The 23,416-nt window shown below is 45.3% G+C and overlaps 1 protein-coding gene across 9 annotated transcripts in view; it reads right to left on the reverse strand.

Annotated features, from left to right (window-relative positions):
- The window catches only part of rngtt (RNA guanylyltransferase and 5'-phosphatase), a 399,787-nt gene that overhangs the window by 230,493 nt on the left and 145,878 nt on the right, over positions 1-23,416 (reverse strand). The window lies entirely within an intron of this gene.

Raw genomic sequence — 23,416 nt, forward strand, 5'->3', positions numbered from 1 at the left:
GGCCCATCTCCCACACATCCGCCCTCACGCCTTCTCCTCCCTCCCAGAAACATGATAGGGTCCCCCTTGTCCTCACTTATCACCCCACCAGCCTCCGCATTCAAAGGATCATCCTCCGCCATTTCCGCCAACTCCAGCATGATGCCACCACCAAACACATCTTCCCTTCACCCCCCCGCCGGCACTTTGTAGAGATCGTTCCCTCCAGGACACCCTGATCCACTCCTCCATCACCCCCTACTCCTTAACCCCCACCTACGGCACCTCCCGATACATACGCAAAAGAGGCAACATCTGCCCCTTCACTTCCTCTCTCCTCACCGTCCAAGGGCCCAAACACTCCTTTCAAGTGAAGCAGCATTTCACTTGCATTTCCCCCAACTTAGTCTACTGCATTTGTTGCTCCCAATGCGGTCTCCTCTACATTGGAGAGACCAAACGCAGACTGGGCGACCACTTTGCGGAACACCTGCGGTCTGTCCGCAAGAATGACCCAAACCTCCCTGTCGCTTGCCATTTTAACACTCCACCCTGCTCTCTTGCCCACATGTCTGTCCTTGGCTTGCTGCATTGTTCCAGTGAAGCTCAATGCAAACTGGAGGAACAGCACCTCATCTTCCAACTAGGCACTTTACAGCCTTCCGGACTGAATATTGAATTCAACAACTTTAGATCTTGAACTCCCTCCTCCATCCCCACCCCCTTTCCATTTTTTTCCCCCTCCCTTTTGTTTTTTCCAATAATTTATATAGATTTTTCTTTTCCTACCTATTTCCATTATTTTTAAATCTATACCTTTATGCCCTATTAGTCTTATTCCACCCCACCCCCACTAGAGCTGTACCTTGAGTGCCCTGCCATCCATTCTTAATTAGCACATTTGTTTAGGTAATATCACCACCTTCAACACCTCTTTGTTCTTTCGTCTGTGACACCTTTTGATTATCTGCTCCTATCACTGCTTGCTTGTCCCTACAACCACACTCACCACTGCCCCCCACCACCCCCCCCTCCAACTTCTCTCCCCCCACCTTAAACCAGCTTATATTTCACCCCGCTCCTAATTTTACGCAGTTCTGTTGAAGGGTCATGAGGACTCGAAACATCAACTTTTTTCTTCTCCGCCGATGCTGCCAGACCTGCTGAGTTTTTCCAGGTAATTCTGTTTATGTTTTGAACCAACTGAGATTGTTGGTTTGAGAGGAGTGGTCAGTAAATGGGTGAATAAAACCTGGGGCCTTTACTGTGATTGGTATAATAATGGAAAGTGAGGGGGTGGAGCACTCTCATTGGAAGAACCAAGGGGGAAAGAGAAAAGAAAGAGACCAAGTGGCTAGTCATGTACGAACCAAGTCATCATTTACAATGGGATGGAGTATCCTCCTCTGTCCTGTAACTGCTACCATTCAATGAAAACTCCTTTGATGAGTCTGAACCCAGGAAGTGATTTGGAAATAGAAAACAGAAAATGATGGAAATATTCGGTAGGTCTGGCAGCTTCTGTGGAGAAAGCAACTGAGTTAACCATTCATCAGAACATTTGTATTAGTGATTTAGGAATGTTGGAGCTGAACTCAGTTTAAGATGATGTGCTATATAAGAAGCGTTCAATCGCTCCATTTGGTTCAGGTAAGTCTATTCCGGCTGGTTTTGATGTGTTCAGTCCAAGTTCAGGTCAGCTCTGGCTGTTCAGAGCTGTTATGTTTATGGAGTGGAATTATGGCTGTAATTACAGAATGAATGCATCCAGATGATAAGATATCAGGGCATTATAACTATCAATACCAGTTATGTACAGTCCAGTGAGTTACTGGATTACCATTGTTATGAGGGGAATTGAAGCATTAGAAGTATTATGATTAGAGCAATTACAGTGAGTTATTACAAAAGTAAGATACTGCAAATGCTCAAAACCTGAATAAAAACAGAAAATGCTGGAAATACTCAGCAGGTCAGGCAGCATCTGTGGGGAGAAACAAAGTTAACGTTTCTGATCAATGACGACTCTTCAACAGAACAGGGTCCGATGGTGGGTCATGATACACTGAAACGTTAACTCTTTACAGTGTTACTAATAGAATCTGTGCAGATATTTGGCATCTACTCTGTCCACCTCTAGTTACACAGTTTCACGACAGTGCAGGAAGCCATTCGGCCCATCGGGTCTGCACTGGCTCTCTGAAAGAGCATTCCTCCTAGTCCCACTCCCCTGCCTTATCCCCGTTACCTTGCACATTCTGTCTTTTCAGGTAGCAATCCAATTCCCTTTTGGATACCTTGATAGAACCTGCCTCCACCACCCTTTCAGGAAGTGTGCTCCAGACTCCAACAACCCTTCTGGGTGAAAGAAATTTTCCTCACATCACATTTACTCCTTTTGCCAATTATTTTGAATCTGTGCCCTATAGTTCTTGATGTTTCCTTGAGTGGGGACAGTTTCTCACTATTTACTCTGTCCATATCCTCAGCGTCTTGAATACCTCTATCGAGTCTCCTCTCGGTTTTCCTTTCTCCAAGGAAAACAGTCCCAACCTCTCCAATCTATCCTCATAGCTACAGTTCTTCATTCCGGGAATCATTCTTGTGAATCTCCTCTGTACTCTCTCCAATGCCTTCACATCCCTCCTCAAGTATGGAGCCCAGAGCTGGACTCAGTACTCCAGATGAGGCCTAACTAATGTCTTATACAAGTTCAACATGGTCTTCTTACTTGTGTACTCAATGCCCCTATTGAGAAAGCCAAGATACTATATGCTTTTTTAACTGCTCTCTCAACATGCCCTGCCATCTTCAATGACCTATGCATACACCAAGGTCCCTCTGTTCCTGCACCTCCTTTAGAGGCTCTCCCTTTATTTTATACTGTCTCACCATATCTTTCTTGCCAAAATGAATCACCTCACACTTCTCTGCATTCAACTTCACCTGCCAATTGTCTGCCCAATCCACCAACATGTCTATCCTTTTGAAGTTCAGAACTATCCCCATTACAGTTGACAACATTTCCAATCTTCATATCATCTGCAAATTTTGAAATCATGCCCTCCACACCACAGTCTAGGTTATTAATATATATCAGGAAGAGCAAGGGTCCCAACACTGATGCCTGGGGGACTCCACTACAAACATTCCTCCAATCTTAAAAACAGCCATTTATCACTACTCTCTATTTCCTGTCACTCAGTCAATTTCTTATCCAAATGCCTACTTTCCCTTTTATTCCATAAGCTAGAATTTTGCTCACAAGTCTGTTGTGTGGCACGTTATCAAATGCCTTTTGAAAATTCATATACATCACATCAACAACAATGTTTCCTTTATCAACCTTCTCTGTTACATCCTCACAAAACTCCAGCAAGTTAGTTAAACATGATTTTCCCTTGATGAATCCATGCTGGCTTTCCTTAATTATCCTGCACTTCCCTAAGTGATTATTGATTTTATCCTGTACTATAGTTTCCAGAAATTTCCCTACCAGAGGTCAAACTGATTGGCCTATAAATGCCAGCTTTACCCTTGCACCCCTTTTTGAACAAGGGTAAAATATTTACAGTTCTCCAGTCCTCTGGCACCTCCCCTGTGCCTAAGGAAGACTGAAAGATTATTACTAGTGCCTCTGCAATTTCCACTCACACTTTCCTCAGTGCCCTCAGATGCATCTCATCCGGCCCTGGTACCTTATCTATTTTAAGTGAAGATAGATTTTCCAACGTCTCCTTCCTCTCGATTGTAAGTTCTTCTAGTGTACCAGTTACCTCCTCTCACCTCAGCCTGGGGTAAAGACAGGTAAATACAGGTGCAAAGTACTGGTTCAACACCTCCGCTATTTCTCCAGCCTCCATATGCAAGTCCCCTTTTTTGTCCCTAATCGGCCCTACTCTTTCTTTTGCTACCTTTTATTATTTACATGCTTATAGAAGACCGTGGGATTCCCATTTATGTTTGCAGCCAGCATCTTTTCATGCTCTCTCCTTGCTTTCCTTATTAGTTTCTTCACTTCGCTTCTGAACTTTCTATAATCAGCCTGATTCTCCATTGTATTTTCTACCTGACATCTATCATATCCACACTTCTTCCCTTTATCATTCCTTTCATCCAGGGTGCTCTGGATTTATTGTCCTACCTTTCATCTTCAAGGGAATATACCTTGACACTGCCTGCGATATTATTTCTGTCCCCTAGAAGCTCTCCCATGATACTTGATCCACTTGGGCCAACTCAGTTCACTAGAACCAGGTCCAAAAATGCATGTTTTGCTTGTTCGCCTGCTTGCTGTGACCTCCTAATTACTGGAACTTCACAAACAACATCTGCTGGCATGAAACCATGAGCAGCTATAGGGACTCAAGTTTTAAGGTAAATACAATAACATTTACAGAGGTAATGTGGTCAGGCTTCAAACGGTTACCTGCAATAAGAGTTGGCAATCCTATTATCGCACAATCTTACTAATAAGTTTCCATTTTGTCTTGAATTAAGAAAAGCTCAAAAGGAAACCCTGACCAGCAGAGAGGTTTCTTTGGCTATTAACAAGGATTTCTTCCCTTGCCCTTGAGAAAGCGGTAGTGAGCTGCCTTCTTGAGTACAACTGAGTATCTTGTTAGGCTATTTCAAAGGGTAACTAAGAGTCAACCAGATTGTTGTGGGTCTGAACTTGTATGTGGGCCAGACCAAATAAGGACAGCAGGTTTCCTTCCCTGAAGGATATTGGTGAATCAGCCTTGTTTTCCTTGACAATCTCGAGCTCTACAGTCACCATTAAATAAATCATGAATAAAAAGCTAATACCAGCAATTAATGTCCAAAACATCACCATCGGCCTTCCTGGATATGCCCTGTACCGCCAGCAGGACAGACCCAATAGAGGTGGTAGCACGGTGGTATACAGTCAAAAGGGAGTTGCCTTGGGAGTCAACATTGACTCTGGACCCCAGGAAGTCTCATGGTATCGGGTCAAACATGAGCAAGGAAATCTCCTGTGATTAGCACCTAATGCCCCCCCTCAGCTGATGAATCAGTACACCTCCATGTTGAACACCACTTCCTACGAGGGTGACAAGAGCACAGAATGTACACCAGGTGGGGGACTTCAATGTCTATCACCAAGGGTAGAGCAGTAGCACCACTACAGACCGAACTGGCCAAGTCCTAAAGGACTGGCTGCTAGACTGGGTCAGCAGCAGGTGGTGGGCAAACCAAGAGGACAAAACATGTTCGACCTCATCCTCACCAACCTGCCGGCCGCAGATGCATCAGTCCATGACAGAACCGGTAGGAATGACCACTGCATGGTCCTTGTGGAGACGAAGTCCCATCTTCACATCAAGGATACCCTCCATCGTGTTGTGTGACACTACCACCATGCAAAAATGGGATAGATTTCAAACAGATCTAGCAACTCAAGACTGGGCAACCTTGAGGCATTGTGGGCCATCAACATCAGTAGAACTGTACTTAACCACAATCTGTAACCTCATGGCCTGGCATATACCCTACTCTACCATTACCGCCAAGCCAGGGGATTGACCCTGGTTCAATGAAGAGTGCAGGAAGGCATGCCAGGAGCAGCACCAGGCATACCTAAAAATGAGGTGTCAACCTGGTGAAGCTACAACACCAGACTACTTGCATGCCAACCAGCATAAGCAGCAAGTGATAGACAGAGCTAAGTGATTCCACAGCCAACGGATCAGATCTAAGCTCTGCAGTCCTGCCACATCCAGTTGTGAATTATGGTGCACAATTAAACGGCTCACTGGAGGAGGAGGCTCCACACATATCCCCATCCTCAATGATTGGGAAGCCCAGCATATCAGTGCAAAAGATAAGGCTGAAGCATTAGCTACAATCTTCAGCCAGAAATGCCGAGTGCAGATCCATCTCTGCCTCCTCCAGAGATCCCCAGCATTATAGATGCCAATCTGCAGCCAATTTGATTCACTCCACATGATATCTTAACCAACCAGTTCCAGTACAGCTACAACATTGGCATCTACCCAGCAATATGGAAAATTGCCCTGGTGTGTCTTTTACATTAAAAGCAGGACAAATCCAACCTGGCCAATTACCACTCCATCAGTCTACTCTCAATCATCAGTAAAGTGATGGAAGAGGGTCACCAACAGTGCTACCAAGTAGCACTTGCTTAGCAATAACCTGCTAACTAAAGCTGAGTTTTTCCAGCAGTTTTTGTTTCTCTTTCCAATTTCCAGCATCCGCAGAATTTTGCTTTTATCTTAGTGCTTAATTGACTGCCACTTCTCTTCCAGGACATTGAAGAAGTGCTGCTCTTCTCTCTGACAGGCTTTCCGCTTGTCTCTTTTGCCCTGTTCACCTTCATTGCTTTCCATTTCTCTCCTGGTGTTTGACAAGGTGTTTACTAAAACTCACTTTCGCAGCCATATTTCCTTCCTCAGTGACTGTCTCTGTCTCTGACCTATCCCACGTGGATTCCAACTGAAGTTCCATCCCTCATGTTTTGACCCCACCCAGGATTACCAGTATCTCCGAGACATGCAACGCTCCTCAGACTGCTATTCTCATCACATCCTGAGATCCACAATCAGTGCCATGCACCACTATATGAACACACTCGACCTCTCCCTCCAGCAGCACTGACTCACCCAATATCTAAGTTGTCCTTGCCCCCAGTTTCATTTTATCCTTCACCTCATCCGACGCCTTAACAAGAAACTTTGTCTCTTTCTTTCAGGTGCTAAGGAACGCAAGCTCCAACAACTCATCGACACCAACACCCATCCAGGACCCTCCACCCCTGCCCATCCCTCTGACCCCATCCGGTCTTCCAATCCCAGCCCCAGCCGTGTATTTACCATACCCCTGACCTTCCCCGCTCTGATGCTGAATGTTCAGTGCTCAGCAAAGACTCAATTCCATACCCTTACGTCCTCACCTCAATGAATTCTGGGCTCTGCATGACGCTGAACTCTTCTTCTGCTGCCTTTGTCTCCGTGCTCACTTCTTTGGGCAGGAGTCCTCCCCCCATCCAATGGATCCTTTCACCTGCCTCCAATATTCTCCCTCCACCTGGATTCTTACCTCCTCTTGATCTTTTTATTGAGAACTGTTGGCATGACATCAGTTGTCTCAATTTCTCTGCTCCTCTCACCCATTCTAACTTGTCTTTCTCTGAACTTGCTGCACTCTGTTCTCTCAGGTCCAAACCTGACTTTGTCATTAAACCTGCTGACAAGGGTAATGCTGTTGTTGTCTGGCAAATTAACCTCTACCTCTCAGAGGGTGAGCACCAACTTGCAGACACTTCCTCCTACCTACCCCCGGACCATGACCCCACTACTGAACATCAAGCCATTGTTTCCAGGACCGTCACTGACCTCATCTCCTCTGGCGATCTTCCCTCCACAGCTTCCAACCTCAGTCTCCCAACTTCAGACGGCCTGCTTTTACTTCCTGCCCAAAATCCACAAACAGGACTGTCCCAGCAGACTGATCGTGTCAGCCTGTTCCTGCCCCACGGAACTCATTTCTTGCTACTTTGACTCCATTTTCTCTCCCTCCTTGTCCAGTCTCTTCCCACCTACATCTGCAATTCCTCTGATGCTCTACATCGTATCAACAATTTCCAGTTCCCTGGCCCCAACCGCCTCCTCTTCACCATGGACGTCCAATCCCTCTACACCTCCATCCCCCACCAGGGTGGTCTGAGGGCTCTCCGCTTCTTCCTTGAAGAGGCCCGAACAATCCCCATCCACCGCCACTCTCTTCCATTTGGCTGAACTTGTTCTCTCACTGAACAATTTCTCCTTAAAATCGTCTCACTTCCTCCAAATAAAAGGTGTGGCCATGGGTACCCACATGGGCCCCATTTATGCCCGTCTCTTTACGAGATATGTGGAACATTCCTTGTTCCAGTCCTACTTAGGCCCCCTCCCACAACTCTTTCTTTGGTACATCGATGACTGCTTCGGTGCCGCTTCATGCTCTCGTGTGGAGCTGGAAAAATGTATGAATTTTGTCCAATTTCCACCCCTCCATCATTTTCACATGGTCCATCACTGACACTTCCTTGACCTCTCTGTCTCAATTTCTGGTGACTATCCACCAATATTCATTACAAGCCTACCAACCCCCACAGCTACCTCGACTACAGCTCCTCACACCCTGCTTCCTGTAAGGACTCCATCCCATTCTCTCAGTTCCTTCTTCTCCGTTCTGACGATGCCACTTTCCAAAACAGTTCTTCTGACATGTCTTCTTTCTTCCTTAACCAAGGCTTTCCACCCACTGTGGTTGACAAGGCCCTCAATCGTCTCCGACCCATCTCCCGTGCATCTGCCCTCACACCTTCCTCTCTCTCCCAGAACCAGGATAGGGTCCCCCTCGTCCTCTCTTATCACCCCACCAGCCTCCGCATTCAAAGGATCATACCCCGCCACTTCCGCCAAATCCAGCATGATGCCACAACCAAGTACATCTTCCCTTCTCCCCCCCTGTCGGCATTCCGTAGGAATCGTTCCCTCAGGGACACCCTGGTCCACTCCTCCATCACCCCCTACACCTCAACCCCCTCCCACAGCACCTTCCCAACCGCAGAAGGTGCAACACCTGCCCCTTTACGTCACCCCTCCTCACCGTCCAAACACTCCTTTCAAGTGAAGCAGCACTTCACTTGAACTTCCTTCAATTTAGTCTACTGCATTCACCGCTCCCAATGCAGTCTCCTCTACATTGGAGAGGTCTAACACAGACTGGGTGACTGCTTTGCGGAACACCTTCGGTCTGTCCACAAGCATGACCCAGGCCTTTCTGTCACTTGCCATTTCAACACATCACCCTGCTCTCATGCCCACATGTCCATCCTTGGCCTGCTGCAATGTTCCAGTGAAGCTCAACACAAACTGGAGGAGCAGCACCTCATCTTCCAATTAGGCACTTTAACAGCCTCCCGGACTTAACATTGAGTTCAACAACTTCAGATCACATGCTCTCTCCTCCGTCCTTACCCCTTTTTCATCCCCTTTTTTCTAATTATTATATGTAATTTGTTCTTTTCCCACCTATCCTGATTATTATTTTTAAACTTTATTTCCATTCATTGCTTTATCTCCAGCTTCTAGCCTATTTCAATCCCCTCCCCCCACCCCACCCCAACTAGGGCCATCTGTCACTAGCTCAAAACAAAAAAAACAAAATTACCTGGAAAAACTCAGCAGGTCTGGCAGCATCGGCGGAGAAGAAAAGAGTTGACGTTTCGAGTCCTCACGCCCTTCGACAGAACTTGAGTTTGAGTCCAAGAAAGAGTTGAAATATTTCAACTCTTACTTGGACTCGAACTCAAGTTCTGTCGAAGGGTCGTGAGGACTCGAAACGTCAACTCTTTTCTTCTCCGCCGATGCTGCCAGACCTGCTGAGTTTCTCCAGGTAATTTTGTTTTTGTTTTGGATTTCCAGCATCCGCAGTTTTTTTTGTTTTTGTCACTAGCTCATCCTGCTTTCTATCCTTAATGTCACCATTAGCACATCTTTTAGCTAATACTACCACTGTAAACACCCCTTTGACCTTTTGTTTATGACATCTTTGGCAATCTCACCTTTGCCTCCATCTATCACTGGCCCTCTATCCAGCTTCACCTGTCCAATCCCCTTAAACAGTTTATATTTCACCACATTTCTATTTCTCTTTAGTTCTGATGAAGAGTCATACGGACTCAAAACACTAACTCTGTCTTCCTCTCCACAGAAGCTGTCAGAGCTGCAGAGCTTTTCCAGCAGTTTTTGTTTTTGTTTCAGATTTCCAGCAACCACAGTATTTTGCTTTTATCACTAAAGCTCAGTTTGGATTCCACCAAGGCTACTCAGCTTCTGGCCTTGGTTCAGACATGGGCAAAAGAGCTGAACTTCAGAGGTGAGATGAGAGTGACTGCCCTCGAGATCTAGGCTGCATTCGTCAGAGTGTGGCATCAGGGAGCCATAGCAAAACTGGAGTAAATTGAAATCAGGGGAAAAACTCGCCGCTGGATGGAGTCATACCGAGCACAAAGGAAGATGGCTGTGCTTGTTGGAGGTCAATCCTCTCAGTTCCAGAACATCACTGCAGAAATTCCTCAAAGTATTGTCCTAGGCCCAAAAATCAACAGATGCTCTATCAATGACATTCCTTCCATCATAAAGTCAGAAGTGGGGATGTTTGCTGATGATTGCACAATGTTTAGCACCATTTAGCACCAGATACTGAAGCAGTTCATGTCCAAACGCAGCAAGACCTGGACAATATCCAGGCTTGGGCTGACAATTGGCAAGTAACATTCATGCCACACAAGTGCCAGGTAATGACCATCTCCAACAAGAGAGAATCTAGCTATTGCCCCTTGACAGTCAATGGCATTACCATCACTGAATCCTCCACCATCAACATACTGGAGGTTACCACTGGCCAGAAACTGAACTAGTCATATAAATACTATGGTTGCAAGGGCAGGTCAGAGGCTAGGAATCCTGTGGCGACTAACTCACCTCCTGACTCCCCAAAGCCTGTCCACTATCTACAAGGCACAGGACAGGAGTATGATGGAATACTGACCACTTGCCTGGATGAGTGCAGCTCCAACAACACTCAAGGAACTTGACACCATCCAGGACAAAGCAGCCCAACTGAATGGCACCTCATCCACAAACATTCACTCCCTCCACCACCAATACACAGTGGCAGCAGCGTGTATCATCTACAAGATGCGTTGCAGGAATTCAGCAAGGCTTCTTCGGCAGCACCTTCCAAACCCACGACCACCACCATCTAGAAGGACAAAGGCAGCAAACACATGGGAACACCACCACCTGCAAGTTCCCCACCAAGCCACTCAATGCTGACTTGGAAATATACTGCCGTTCATTCACTGTCACTGGGTCAAAATACTGGATCACCCTCCCTCACAGCACAGTGGGTATACCTACACCACAGCGACTGCAGCTGTTCAAGAAGGCAGCTCGCCACCACCTTCTCAAGGGCAATTAGGGATGGGCAATAAATGCTGGCCTAACCAGCGAAGCCCACATCCCATGGACGAATTGAAATAATTGAATTTACATTCTCCAGCTGCCATAGTGCAATTTGAAATCATATCCCCAAATCATTAATTGAAAGCCTCAAGTTACTGTCATATCCCCAGGATTATAAATTCAGTGAAATTCTATCCTTCCTCACCCCCACACCATCCCATACAAAAAAGAGTGTCCAACGGTCCTCTTATGTGAGGATTATGAATACTTCAAAAAAAAAAACGAATTTATAGGCAAACTGGTTGCTGTCAGCAATCTGTGATAATTGAAAACACCTCCACTTTCAAGGCCCTACCTTCCTAAACCTCTCTACCTCTCATTCATCCTTCATGATGATTCTTAAACCTACCCCTTTGACCAAGCTCTTGGCCATCTGCCTTAAAATCACTTTATAGGCTGAGTGCCAAATTTTGCTTTATAACACTACTGTGAAACACCTTGGGATGTTTTATTCTGTTGAAGATGCTATATAAATACAAGTTGTTGTTGTTGGTAAACATTGTGGAAAATGTTAAAAGAATAGTCAATATGGATAAGTACTGCCTTTCACGTTCTTTAAATGTAGGTTGTTAACAGCCTGCTATACAGAAAAAATCAGCATCACTGTGATTCAGCCTTGAGGAAGCCTAATATTTTAGGCTGGATGATCCTGGTTTCCGCTCAATTAAGTAGTTGCATTCACACAACAGAGCTCAAGATCCTTCTTGTTACAGGATACGAATCAGAAGCAGATGTTAATCCCCAGGGCCACAGTAGCATTTGGAGCTATCTGCTGATTGAGTTTGAGACTGTTGCCAGCTAAGTATGAAACCAAGGCTATACTCATGCCAAAATGCAAGGCTCCCTCAGGGAGGGTAAATACAACATTATGTGCTGTGTTTTTATCTTAGGTAACTTTTTTAAAATTCTGCACTTGAGAGGCAAACAGGGAGCGGGAAGCACAACGCATAGATTAAAGTTCTGCATTTGGCGGTAAAGAAAGATTCAGACTTAGTATTTAAATTATTCACGTGAATCATATGCTGCAGTCCTGACTCAGAAATGACTTCCTGCTCTAAATTTCAGCGCTATACCAGATATTTTCCTGGATTTAACATGAACAGCACCTCCTACAATCAGGAGTTTAGCTTTACTATCCTAGTCATACAGCACCCTGACCTGGGAATCACAACAATGAGATCCCACTTTCTGTAGTTAGGGTGTTGTACTCTCACACAAGCATGTGCGTGCTTTTCTCCTATCTTCCAGACAATAGATGAGTAACACTCAGACAAGGCTAATTTTGTAAAAAGCAATAGGTTTATTTTACAAGAATGATCAGAAGACACAGTTATTCATAACAATCGTTCTAATATGGAAAAACAAAACATGCCACTATGTTAGCAGCTGAACTTACTTTACAGACTAGCAAATCTATTTAACTTGTGAGCTCTAACCTTAAAAAGAGAGTTCTCTTCCTCTGTGTCTCCAAACATATGTGAGTGCTTTTCCTTCTAGCTAGAAAGGTAGCAAAAGCTTTGACTCTGAATGAGAGACATGAGCAAAAAAAATCTAGGTTGACCCTCCAGTGCAATATTGAGGGGTTGCTGTACTGTCAGAGGTACTATCTTTCTTTCATGTGAGATATTAAAGCTGCCTTCTCAAGTGGGCTTAATAAATTAAATGATTTGAAAAAGAGCAAGGGAGGCCCCCCAACAACATCCCCCCACCCCCCCGATATTTTATTTAAACCAACATTACTATAAAGAAATTCACATGTTATCGCATTGCTATTTGCAGGACATTTCCAGGAATATGCCCAAAGTTAGCAACCCTAAACTCCACTGATCCTATCTCAGCTCTTACTGTGGACTATGAATTACAGCTTGGACACTTGAGAGAGAGCAAATAAAGTAGGAATAGCAATCCTGGAATCTTCCACTTTCTTACATGCTTTTCTTTATCTTCAATGAATTGCCTGAAGTGTAGCTTCCCTCAAGGATTTATCCTCAGCTCCTTCCTCCTATTTCTCATCTACATGCTGCCCTCCAGCGATATCCAAAAATGAAGCATCAGTTTCCACATGTAGACTGACGACGTCCAGCTCTACCTCACCACCACCTCTCTCAACCGTTACACTGTCTCTAAATTATCTAGTGCTGGATGAGCAGTTAATTCCTCCAAGTAAATATTGGAAAAACTGAAGTCAATGCCTTTTGTCCCTGTGACAGACTCAGTTATGTCACCACCAATGCCCTCCCGGAGAGGAAGACATGGAGTCCGACAGCAGCAGCTAGAAGAGCTATCTAGTCCAGTCCATCCATGGCACCAGAGTCGACCAACTGCTTTCTGAGAAAAATCGAAGTGTGACGTTGCAGAAAAACAGGTAGTTGATTGGTTGGTGAGTATTTTTCTCACTTATCTTTCAAAACCCGGGTAATTTTAGTAATTCTAAGGTTTGTATTAGTAGTAGTAAGGTTTACTAATAGCAATAAAGCTTATTAGATTGGTTAGTGAATATTTCCTATTTATCTATCAGGGCAAGTAGAACATTTACTGGCAGGACGAGAGCCATCAACTAAAACTGAATAAGTAAAATAATTAATTAATTAAATATTATAAAGATGGCGGGGCTAATGATGTGTGGCGGCTGCAGAATGTGAGAGCTCATGGACACCAGTGTGATCCAAGGAAAACACATCTGAAGTAAGTGTTCGCGCCTGGAAGAACTCTGGCTCAGGGTAACTGAGCTGGAGGCCAAGCTGCAGACACATCAAGGAGAGGGCAAGTTACCTGGACACTTCGCTCCAAGAAATGGTCTCACCCCTGAGGATAGCGTTATCTGATTTGGTCCGTGGTCAGGGACAGGAAGGTGCAACTGCGATACATGGGAATGAAGGAGGTAAAAGTGGTGGAGCCTCAGCCCTGGGACCAGCATTCTAGTGAGCCGTATAATTTGGGTAGTAGGGAATACTTTGGACTAAATGGAGGGGCCGAGGGGCCACTGAGGGAAGATGGTGAGAAACTAAAAAGAGAGGACAAGGCAAGAGACCAAGGGAGCAATAAGGGAATTGATAATCTGAGGGTGGCAGGCAGGGTCAGAACGTGCAAACTTAAGAGTAAGCCAGGAGATAAAGTTGGGGTTATAAAAATAATGAACAGACAGAATTAAAGGCACACTATCTGAACACACACAGCATTCAAAACAAAATAGATAAATTGACAGCACAATGGAAATAAACAAGTATGATCTAATTGCCATTATGGAGACATAGTTCGGGGTGACTAAGGCTGGGAATTGAATATTCAAGGATATTCGACATTCAGGAAGGATAGACAAAAAAGAAAAGGAAATGGGATAACGCTGCTAATAAAGGATGAGATCAATACATTTGTGAGAGGTGATCTTAGACTGGAATATCAAGATGTAAAATCGGTTTGGGTGGAGCTAGGAAACAGCAAGGTGCAGCATACATCGTTAGGAGTTGTTCAAAGACTACCAAACAGTGGTGATAATGTAGCGCATGGTATAAATCAGAAATCAAAGGTGCATGTAAAAAGGATAATACACTAGTCATAGGGGGCTTCCATCTACATACAGACTGGGTAAACCTAATTAGTGCTAATGGTGTGGAGGACAAATTCCTGGAATGCTTATGAAATGGTACTCAAAAACAGTATGTTGAGGAACCAAATAGGAAACTGACTATTTTAGATCTAGTATTGTACAATGAGAAAGGGCTCATTAATGATCTCATGGTAAAGGGGCCTCTAGGGAAGCGTAGCCATGCCATGATAGAATTTTACATTAAGTTTCAAAGTGATGCAGTTCAAACCGAGGGTCTTAAATCTAAACAAAGGAAACTACAAAGGTATAAGAGGCAAATTAGCTATGGGAGATTGGGGAACTACATTAAAAAGTAAGATATTAGGCAATGTCCAAAGTTACTTCACAAGTACATTAAGAGTAAGAGGATAACTAGGGAAAGATTAGGGCCCATTAAGGACCATAGTGGTAATTTGTGTGTGGAGCTGGAAGACGTAGGTAGGGTTCTAAATGAATACTTTGTGTCGGTGTTCACAAGTGAGAGGGACGATGTGGGTCTGGAAATCAGGCAGAAGGCTATGATATAATTAAAGAAATTAGCATAGAAAGGGAGGAGGTTCTAAGTGGTCTGACAGGCTTAAAAGTAGATAAATTTCAAGGCCCGGATGAAATGTATCCCAGGCTGTTGAGTGAGGCAAGGGAGGAGATAGCAGGGACACTGGCAATATTTTCAGTACCTCTCTGGCCACAGGAGACGTGTCAAAGGACTGTGGAGAACAGCCAATGTGGTGCTGTTATTCAAGAAGGGAGGAACGGATAACCAGGGAATTACAGGCCAGTCAGTCTAACCTCAGTGGTGGGGAAACTATTGGAAGCAATTCTGAGGGACAGAATTAACCTACACTTGGAGAGGCTGGGATTAATCAAGGACAGTCAGCATGGTTTTGTTAAGGGGAGGTCATGTCTGACCAATTTGATTGAATTTTTCGAAGAGGTGACCAGGTGTGTAGATGAGGGCAATGCATTTGACGTAGTCTACTTGGACTTCAGCAAGGCTTTTGATAAGGTCCTGCATGGGAGACTGCTAATGAAGGTAAGAGCCCATGGAATCCAAGGCAATTTGGCAACTGGATCCAGAATTGGCTGAGTGGCAGGAAGCAGGGGGCGATAGTCAAGGGGTGTTTTTGTGACTGGATGCCTGTATCCAGCAGGGTTCCACAGGGATCGGTGTTGGGTCCCTTGCTGTTTGTGGTATATATAAACAATTTAGACTTGAATGTATGAGGGTTGATCAGTAAGTTTGTGGATGACACGAAAATTGGTGGGGTAATAAATCATGAGGAGGATTTAGATTACAGGAGGATATAGCCAGGCTGATCAGATGGGCTGATCAGTGGCAAATGGAATTTAATCCAGATAAGTGCGAGGTGATGCACTTAGGCAGGACAAACAAGGCATGGGAATACACGATGAATGGTAGGACCCTGGGAAATGCTCAGGATCAGAGGGACCTTGGTGTGCATGTCCACTGATCCCTCAAGGTAGATAAGGTGGTTAAAGCGGCAAATGGGATACTTGCCTTTATTAGCCGAGACAAAGAATATAAGAACAGGGAGGTTATGCTGGAACTGTATAAAACACTGGTTAGGCAACAGCTAGACTACTGCGTGCAGTTCTGGAATCTGCATTATAGGAAGGATGTGATTGCACTAGAGAGAGTGCAGAGGAGATTTACCAGGATCTTGCATTGGCTGGAGAATTTTAGTTATGAAGAAAGATTGAATAGACTGGGATTACTTTCCTTGGAGCAGAGGAGATTGAGGGGGGACATGATTGAAGTGTATAAAATTATGAGGGGCATAAATAGGGTAGACAGGAAGGAACTTTTCCCCTTGGTGGAGGGCCAGGGGGCATAGATTTAAGGTAAGGAGCAGGAGGATTAAAAGGGATGCGAGGAAGAATTTTTTCACCCAGAGGGTGGTGGTAATCCGGAACTCACTGCCTGAAAGGGTGGTAGAGGCAGAAACCCTCATAACATTTAAGAAGCATTTGAATGTGCACTTGCGTTGCCATGGCATACAAGGCTATGGGCCTAGTGCTGGAAAATGGGATTAGAAAAGTTAGGTACTTGTTTGACCAGCACAGACTCAATGGGCCAAAGGGCCTTTTTCTGTGCTGTAGACCTTTATGACTCTATGACTCATTGGCTAACATTTAAAGAATTCATGGTTTGAAACAAACCTACATTCCTTTGAGGCACAAAAAACCAACAGGAAAACCCAACCATGACTAACAAGAGATGTTATAGATTGGATTAGATCAAAAAAAAAAGGCTTATAAAGCTGCCCAAAAAAAAGCAGGAAACCTGAGGATTGGGAGCATTTGGAAGGTGAGGCGAGAGTGCCTGCTCTTGACATCAAAGCAGTATTTGACAGAGTGTGGCATCAAGGAGCTGAGCAAAACTGGAGTCAGTGGGAATCAGGCAAAAACTCTCCACTGGTTGGGGCACAAAGGAAGATGGTTGTGGTTGTTGGAGATCAATTATCTCAGTTGCAGGGCATCACTGCAGGAGTTCCTCAAATTAGTGTACTAGGTCCAACCATCTTCAGCTGCTTCATCAATTACTTTCCTTCCATCATAAAGTCAGAAGTGGGGATGTTCGCTGATGATTGCACAATGTTCAGCACCATTCGCTACTCCTCAGATGCTGAAGCAGTCCATGTCCAAATGAAGCAAGACCGAGGCTTGGGCTGACAAGTGGCAAGTAACATTCATGCCACACAAGACAGAATCTAGCCATTGCCCCGAGACATTCAATGGCATTATCATCAATGAATCCCCCACTATCAACATCCTGGGGGTTACCATTGACCAGAAACTGAATTGGACTAGTCACATAAATATTGTGGCTACAAGAGCAGGTCAGAGGCTAGGAATCCTGCAGCAAACCTCCTGATTCCCCAAAGTTTGTCCACCATCTACAAGGTGCAGTGGAATACTCCCCACTTGCCTGGATGAGTGCAGCTCTAACAACACTCAAGAAGACTGACACCATCCAGGACAAAGCAGCCCACTTAATTGACCCCCATCCAGAGACATTCACTCCCTCCTTCAACAAAACACAGTGGCAGCGGTGTGTACCATCTACAAGATGCCGATGACACAAAACCAGGTGGGAATGAGAGTTGTGAGGAGGATACAATGAGGCTTCAAGGGGGTTTAGAAAGGCTAAGGTGAGTGGGCAGGACCATAGCAGATGGAATATAGTGTGAACAAATTTGAAGTTATCCACTTTGGTAGGAAAAACAGAAACGCAAAGTATTTCTTAAACAGTGAGATATTGGGAAGTGTTGATGTCCAAAGGGACCCGGGTGTCCTTGTTCACAAGTCACTGAAAGATAATGTGCAGGTACAGCAAGCAATCAGGGAAGCAAATGGAATGTTGGCCTTTATTATAACAGGATTTGAGTACAGGAGTAAAGAAGTCTTACTGCAATTGTATAGAGCAGGCTTGTACAGCTTGCTGCCTACGGGTCACATAGAGGCCCGCGAAGCCCACTGATCAAAATGCCGGTAAGACCAGTCAGCGAAATTGAAGATTTCTGCAAGGGGCTGTTCCTCCAATCACAGCCTGTTTCTCTCCCATGTTTGCAACTGATTAGGCTCACTATAGAGCCTAATCAGTAGTAGACATGGGAGAAAAACAGGCTGTGATTGGAGGAGCAACAAACACCAGCAGCTGCCGATATGTAGAGACAGAGCAAGAGAGAGTGTGGGGCATGCAGGGCCGTGCTTTCGCCCCCTCTCACCCTGCTTCCCCACCCCTCCTCCAGGGGCCTCTTGCCCTGTTCTCCACCCCCCTCCAGGCCCCTCACCCCACTTCCCCTGGCTCACACTGCATTCCCCTGGCTCCCACTGCTTTCCCACAGCCCTTGGAGTTCATCTGCATTCGGGCAGGCCTCAGGCCTCGCTCCAGGTGTCTTCCCCACTCATCACACCCCCCTCCCCTGCCAATTTAGTGAGTGAGGGATGTCAGTGGGTGAGGGTGGGGGTGGGGATGGGAGGGTAGGTGGTTGGTTTACGCACAATGTCCCTGAACCATATAATAGGATTTTCAGTGAAGATTCTGTTACAGCACGAACACCCTACCATACGGTTACTGACATCTCTTTTACTGTAAACATCCAATCCAGATACCTGACTGACCTAATGTTTACTGTTATTACCCATCCAAATACAGAACTGACCATTCGTACCGTGTTAATTACAAGCACGAGAGGGAGGAGCGAGTGTGTGACAGAGAGGGGCCGAGTGTGTGAGAGGGAGGGATGTGTGAATGTGCGCATGTGTGAAGGGGTGAGGGAGGAGTGTATGTGTCTGGCTCACTCCCAAACTCAAGGTTCTCATTCAACCTCACCCCACACACCATCACATGCCCTCTTTTTCCACTCTCAGAGTAAGGATGTGAGTGAGCACCCGAGTCTGGGAGTGAGCTGGACATGCACACTTCCACCCTTTCACACTCTTAACGGCAATTTTTATTTATTACTCTTTATTAAAAAATCAATTTGTTTTGATATTTTTAAGCACAGCAACTTATTTCTTTTCATACATCTGCTTTTTTTTTTTAAAAGCATCTTAAATGTCGTGCCAAAGCTTACCTTTCTGAAATTTGCTCATCAGCCCTTGAGTGAGAAAAAATTGAAATGTGGCTCCCACACGAAAAGGTTGGACAAGCCTGGTATCGAGCATTGGTGAGACTGCACTTGAGTATTGTGTACAGTTTTGGTCTCCTTACCTAAGGAAGGATATACATGCAATATAGGTAGCGCAATGAAGGTTCACTGGACGGATCTCTAGGTGGCGGGATTGTCCTATAAGGAGGGATTGAGGAGACGGGGCCCATATTCCCTAGAGTTCAGAAGAATGAGAGGTGACATAATTGAAGCATACAAAATTCTTACAGGGCTTGACAGGGTAGATACAGGAAAGATGTTTCCCCTGGCTGGTGCCGGGTCTAGAACCGGGGCACAGAGTCTCAAAATAAGAGGCCACTCAGAGGGTGGTGAATATTTGTAATTCTCTACCCCAGAGGACTGTGGAGGCTCAGTCATTGAATGTCACAAATGTGCAGTTGTGATATTATAGAATTTGGGAAAAAAAAAGCAGATCTTTCTTATAAATGTACACAAGGAGTCTAAAAAATGGCTTCCAAAAGTCACCTGACCTTTTACATCCACAGCGTTTGTCAAGCTTCCAGAAGGCTCCAAGTGGATTGGAAGCAGACATATCAAGACATTTGAAATTCAATGTAGTTTTCCACAAAAGTAAACAGAAACTCATTGACAATGGCTGGAATTTCCTGGCCCCATTGGTGTCAGGTATCATGGCAGGCGAGGGGAAATATGGCGAGAAGGCCAAAAATCAGTTTCACATCATCGTGAAACCAGTTTGCGATCGGCTGCTCCACCTGTCAATGGTGGGCCAAGTTTCCTGCCGCTACACATCGGGAATCTAATTTCAATACTCTAGCATCTCATTATAGGCTCTGCTCACCGGAATCATCCAGGCACGCACACCAACTGCACGTAAGCGACGTACACCCAGCAAGCTGCACTTCACTCGGGATCTCAAGGGTAAAAGTGGCCTCAGGCAAGGGAAGGGGTTGCAGGGTGAGGGCTGTACTGGGTAAGGCAGGTATCCCATGACAGAGAGTGAGATGCTAGTGAATGTGTGATGGCCTTGTGAGTCTGAGAGTTTAGTGCGATAAGATGGTTGCCTTACCCTGGCTGCATAAATGAGATAATTCATCCATTTTCTGCACTGGATGGCCGACCTCTTGTGTACAGCAATGGCACTGACCACCTCTGCCACCACTTCCCAAGCCGAATTGGTGAGACTGAGGGGCCTCCTGCGGCCAGAGTGGGTATAGAGGATATCACGGTGGACCTCCACGCGTCCAAAAGGCATCCCAGGGATGCGTCACTAAATCGGAGGACTGCACTCTTCTTGGCTTTTGGGGCCTGGTCTTTACCAGAGCAGTCCTGGGCTGCAAGCATTGACAAGTGTGCGCACAGCTGCAGTTTAAATATGGCGCCCTACGTGAGGAAGCATTCAGTTAACAGCGTGGTGGGCAAATTGGAGGCCGCCTGCCAGCGAGATGGTGTGCTTCCTGTGACTGCAAAATTAATGACGCGGGAATGGGATGACACTGCACGAAAACTTGCCTTTGGTGCAGGCGGGTAAAATGACTATTTTCCTGCCCGCAACTGCACTTTGTGCAAATCTGGGATGATACCACCCAATGGCTGCCCTGGAGGCCTGAATAGCTCTTTGCTATCTCACCAAACCTGGAAGAATGGGAGCCATTCATTTTAATGGCTAAGACATTTAAAAGGTTAACTAGCTCAGCTAAAATATAATGGATGGGACTGTGCGGTCAGACCTGGGCTAACCCAATACCTAATATGAAAGCATGATTCGACAGTTTGGGACTGCAGCCATTTTCAGATTTCAACTGTATAAAGACTGGCTGAGAACAGCCATTTTGTGCCAGAACCAGAAGACCTCAGGAAGTCAGTTCCAGCCCACAGCTCTCAGCTGAACTAACTTGTGAACAGCATGTGGGAGCTGGGTTTCTCTCTGCCACTCAGTCTCAGAGGAGACTGTCCAGAAATCATCACTGTTCCGCTGAAAATGAAATCCAAGCATAGCCATATAAATACTGTGGCTACAAGAGCAGGTCAGAGGCTAGGAATCGTGAGACGAGTAACCCATCTCCTGACTTCCCAAAGCCTGTCCACCATCTAAAGGCACAAGTTAGGAGTGTGATGGAATACTCCCCACTTACGTGGATGAGTGCAGCTCCAACAACACTCAAGAAGCTTGACACCATTCATGGCAAAACAGCCCGCTTGATTGGCACCACATCCACAAACATTTACTCCCTCCACCATCGATGCACAGTAGCAGTAGTGTGTGCCATCTACAAGATGCACTGCAGCAATTCACCAAGGCTCCTTAGACAGCACCTTCCAAACCCACAACCACTACCACTAGAAGGAAAAGGGCAGCAGATAGATGGATAAGTTCTCCTCCAAGTCACTTGCCATCATGACTTGGAAATATATCGCCATTCCTTCACCGTCGCTGGGTCAAAATCCTGGAACTCCCTTCCTAACAGCACTGTGGGTGTACCTACACCACAGGGACTGCAGCAGTTCAAGGCGGCAGCTCACCACCACCTTCTCAAGGGCAATTAGGGATGGGCAATAAAAAATGCTGGCCCAGCCAGCGAAGCCCACATCCCATGAATGAATTTAAAAAAATGTAAGTGTCATGCTGGCAGAACCAATAAAGAAAAGGGACATTCACTCACTCACCAAAGCTGCTCTTCCTGCTGAGCTTACCTGAGAAATGATTAATCAACTACAGGAGCCATCAGAGCTGCGGAATAACTTCAACTTAAACCCTTCACTCCAGACAACAAATAATTGAACTCCAAGCTATGCGCTTGCAATGATATAAAGGAATGAACTGAATTTCATTTTTATAAATATCTTTAATACATATCTGCATTAATTTTTTGCATGTATTTAGTTAAAAACTGTATTACTTCTATTTAAGTAACTTACAACAGTAGTTTTGTAAAAAACAAATCTTTATCTTGTCTAAGTTATTTCTAACTTGTGCCACTCGCAAGTTAAAAGAGGACTACACACAAACACAAATTCTTAGCTCACCAACCACTTTGAGGAAACGCCTTTGACAAGGTTGTCACATTGTGGACATTCAAGACAGAGATCATCAGATTTCTAGATATTAAAGATATCAAGGTATATGGGATAGTGCAGGAAAATGGCATTGAGGTAGAATACCAGCCATAACCTAGTTGAATGGCAGAGCGTGCTTGCCATAAGACCATAAGACATAGGAGCAGAAATTAGGCCATTCAGCCCATCGAGTCTGCTCTGCCATTCAATCATGGCTGATACGCTTCTCAACCCCTTTCTCCCGCCTTCTCCCCATAACCTTTGATCCCCTTACCAATCAAGAACCTATCTATCTCGGTCTTAAATACACTCACTGACCTGGCTCCACAGTCTTCTGTGGCAATGAATTCCATAGATTCACCACTCTCTGGCTAAAGAAATTTCTCCTCATCTCTGTTCTAAAAGGTCTTCCCTTTACTCTGAGGCTGTGCCCTCGGGTCCTAGTCTCTCCTACTAATGGAAACACCTTGCCCACGTCCACTCTATCCAGGCCTTTCAGTATTCTGTAAGTTTCAATCAGGTCCCCCCTCATCCTTCTAAACTCCATCGAGTATAGACCCAAACGTTCCTCATATGTTAAGCCTTTCATTCCTGGGATCATTCTCGTGAACCTCCTCTGGACCCTCTCCAGGGCCAGAACATCCTTCCTGAGATACGGGACCCAAAATTGTTCACAATATTCTAAATGTGGTCTGACCAGAGCCTTATAAAGCCTCAGCAGCACATCCCTGCTTTTATATTCTAGTCCTCTCGAAATAAATGCCAACATTGCATTTGCCTTCCTAACTACCGACTCAACCTGCAAGTTAACCTTAAGAGAATCCTGGACAAGGACTCCCAAGTCTCTTTGCACTCCAGATTTCTGAATTCTCTCCCCATTTAGAAAATAGCCTATGCCTCTATTCTTCCTTCCAAAGTGCATGACTTCACACTTCCCCACTTTGTATTCCATCTGCCACTTCTTTGCCCATTCTCCTAACCTGTCTAAATCCTTCTGCAGCCTCCCCGCCTCCTCAATACTACCTGTCCCTCAACCTATCTTTGTATCATCTGCAAACTTAGCTAGAATGCCCTCAGTTCCT

Source organism: Carcharodon carcharias, chromosome 5 (assembly GCF_017639515.1).
Source record: "Carcharodon carcharias isolate sCarCar2 chromosome 5, sCarCar2.pri, whole genome shotgun sequence".
NCBI classification, from domain to species: Eukaryota; Metazoa; Chordata; class Chondrichthyes; order Lamniformes; family Lamnidae; genus Carcharodon; species Carcharodon carcharias.